This window comes from Lactuca saligna, chromosome 6 (genome assembly GCF_052625555.1).
Source record: "Lactuca saligna cultivar CGN05327 chromosome 6, ASM5262555v1, whole genome shotgun sequence".
NCBI lineage: Eukaryota > Viridiplantae > Streptophyta > Magnoliopsida > Asterales > Asteraceae > Lactuca > Lactuca saligna.
This window is the reverse complement of record NC_136422.1, coordinates 62,880,547-62,883,942: the sequence shown is the minus strand read 5'-3', so window position 1 is coordinate 62,883,942 and position 3,396 is coordinate 62,880,547. Positions and strand designations below refer to the sequence as shown.

Sequence of the window (3,396 nt, the reverse complement as noted above, 5' to 3'; positions counted from 1 at the left end):
CAACCCACCCGAATAGCATGGATCGTTTGATCCATTTTATCCATCCTCCTATCCATGGTTTTTAGCATAGCCATGACCGCTGATAAGTCTTCTAAAGCTGCATAGGCAGCCCCCCTAGTCACATCATTTCTTGGATTTTGGTATTCTCTAGAATGCTTAGAGAATTCTTCAATCAATTCTTTGATCACTGGGGGTGGCTTCTTTGTGAGCGGGCCTTGCGAGTCAAGCAACTGCCTTGTTGTGACATGGACTCCGTCATAGAAGATGGAGACTTCTTGTTGGCTATTAAGGCCATGGTGTGGGCAATTCCTTAGCAGGCTCTTGTACCTCTCCCAAGCTTCATATAGTGACTCTCTACCTTATTGTTCAAAGTTAGCAATGGCCTTCTTCAACTTGGATATTTTAGAAGGTGGGCAAAAGTGCTCAATGAATTATTCTTTCATCTTAGCCCATGTGGTGACCGACCCGGGAGGGAGTGACTTGAGCCAATCTTTTGCAGCACCTTTGAATGTAACTAGAAGCATGCGAAGTAGTTAGGTCTCGCGAGGCACATTAGGAACATTAAAGTAATCAGCTACATCATTGACTTCATCGAAGTGCTTGTAAGCATCTTTGTGGTCTTTTCCATAGAAAGGAATCTCCTTTAGTTGAGCGAGTATGTGGCCCTTTAGTTCGAAAGTAGCAGTAGCGGGAATTGCGGGTTGCACAAGTCCTGGACCGGTGTCATCGCGGATCCTCTTCTTCCACTCTCTCATGGGAATTTCATCAATGTTAACCAGGGTAAGAGCTAACTTGTCACCGGAATTGTAGTCGTGCCCGTATGTAGGTTCTTCTTCCTCCTCGGTGTCTTCTTTTATCAGGTCTTCGCTTGCTAAAGATGCGTTGGATGCTCCTGATTTGCTGCTCTTCTTCTTCCCAAAAACAGTCTTCAAGTTAGACAAAGGTGACTTCTTAGGTGTATTTGAACTCTCCACGTCCTTGCCTCTCTTCTTTCTCAATGTGGATTCCGGGTCTTCAAGCGGGGGTACCAACGGAGTGTTGGATCCTCTGGTCATGAAAGTCCTGAAATAAAACAAGATAAACACGTAAAATTAAAAAAAAAAAAAAAAAAAAAAAAAAAAAAAAAAAAAAAAGATAATAATTCTAAAAAATTCTAAAAAAAAATTCTAATAAATTCTAAAACCTAAACTACTTACTGAATGACTGATACAAACTAACTTTATGCCAGAAAACTCACACAAGGGATCGATAAAATTAGCAATTAGATTAATTTTTTGAACCGTTCCCCGGCAACGGCATTAAAAACTTGATGTGTGTAAAATGCACTAGTTTTAATCCTACTTTTAAGTTATAAATTTAGCACACAAAGGCAATGAACCTGTCTTTCAGTGGTATAGCTGGATAAGTAGAGTGTCGAACTCAGGGAATGGAAATTAAACTAACAACTAATTTAACTAAGCAAGTAATAAAAGTAAAGGTTTTTGTCTAGTTTTACAAGACTAGAAACTTAAACAAACCACCTAACACAAGATTTAACTAAAAGTTAACAAGTAAAAATTCACCAAATTTTGATAAAGAGTTTCTGTTTAGGTCCAACCAATTCACTTCTATGGTTATTTTTATAGTAATGTGATATATTAATTGTTATTGGTTACCAACTATAATGGTTAGGTTCATATTCACTAATACTAACCCTTAGATAATTAATCAATTCAAGCAGTGGCCAATTGTTTAAGCTAATTAATTCCCTAGTTCAATTATTTGGATTAAATAAGATTTGTAATTGGTTAATCAAGTGGGTGATTCAATTAACCTCTTGTTTGTTGGTTTCTCAAACAAGCTCACACATTAATTTACCCATTCTCTTGTTAATTCTAGTTTCATTTTCATTATTCCTAGTCATATGATAGAGTGGTCACATAAACATATGAGGTTAACTACTAAGAGATGTTCATGCAGCTTAATTGTCTTCCAATTAACAGAAAATAGTTGTAGTTAATGCATAAGGCTCTTGAATAAACTTAATTTAATAAAATCACCAATAAACAATCAACAAAAGTATTAATTAAACCATAGGAGTAATTTGGTTCTTCCTAAACAAAAACCATCCGAATTTTAGCTCATGATTACAAGGAAAACAAGCTCAAACGCGAATTTGATTAAGCTAAACATAATTCAATCCTAAGATTAAGTGGAAAATATAACCTAATTCGCTTCCAGACTTCAAAAGATCAAAGATTAGGGTTCTTCAGGTCTTCAAGGGTTTCTCCAATCATAGCTCTATCTCCAAGGAAGCCAGAAAAGTCTTTAATTCGGATTAAGACTCCATATTTATAGTTATCACAAAATAGGGGCTACTCGGCGAGTAGGTCGTGGACTCGCCGAGTACCAGTATGAAATCCATGTACGGCAAGGATTTTTGACTTTTCTTTGGGAAAATTCTCATGGACTCGCCGAGTTGGTGCGTGGACTCGCCGAGTAGGTGTGTGGTTTTTCCTTTTTCTTCATTCTTTGGTCTCTAATCGCTTCTCCTTATTCCTTTTTGCTTCCAAAGATGTCTTTTGGACTGAAAACACAATTTAAGCATTATTAAGTACCTTTTGTCCATATTATGCACCTAATTAGCTAAAAATGAATAAAAATATATGCTAAACATATGGCTAATTATGCAAATATCACTTATACTTCAGTTGGAGCTTTCATTGAGGTAATAATCTGTTGTTTGAGCTTTTGTGCATCTAGACTTATCATTTGTGGAGTTCTTGAGGCATAGTTAAGGTTTATCTTGAGTTGGAGTTAGATCTGAGGATGCTACCTCAGATCTAGGATTGTAATGATCCAGGAAGCCATAAAGTTCATGCCCAAGAGTGATTGGTGAAGCCTCTTTTATCTACAACCCAAGCCCTAGTGTGTTTTGAGTTTATATTTTCTTGATATCACGTAAAGTTTGCAACTTTATGTGAGGAATAGCTTGTAGAAGGGTAGATCTATGGAGTGGATCCCCAGCATGGCTTAAAAAGCCACTGCATGGGTTAAGAACTGGAGATACTCGGTGAGTTGGATGAAGATAGGCAGGAACTCGACGAGTTGGAAGAACAACTTGGCGAGTTTGATGAGTGTTGCCTTGGACTCGGTGAGTCTGTTCTTGGACTCGACGAGTCTGGTCGAGGAATCCTAACCATTTCTAGTTAAGTCGTGAATCGGTGAGTCGAAGGATGACTCGGTGAGTTGAGCATGAAAAGAGTCAGAGTTCGTGGGACTCGGTGAGTAGAGTCAGTCAGGAAGTCTGACTTTGACTGAGGACTTTGACTTTGACCAAGAGTTGACTGGTTGACTTCCAAGGGTATTTTGGTAATTATTGGTATTTATGGAGTTCAGTCATTTGGTTTTGATCAG

The 3,396-nt window shown here is 37.9% G+C and overlaps 1 non-coding gene across 1 annotated transcript; it reads left to right on the top strand.

Moving 5' to 3' along the window:
• Positions 1 to 288: 288 nt before the first annotated feature.
• On the top strand, positions 289 to 395 carry LOC145003650 (small nucleolar RNA R71). Its single transcript, XR_013662101.1, has one exon. It is a non-coding gene; the product is annotated as a small nucleolar RNA R71 (small nucleolar RNA).
• The last annotated feature ends 3,001 nt before the right edge of the window (positions 396 to 3,396 follow it).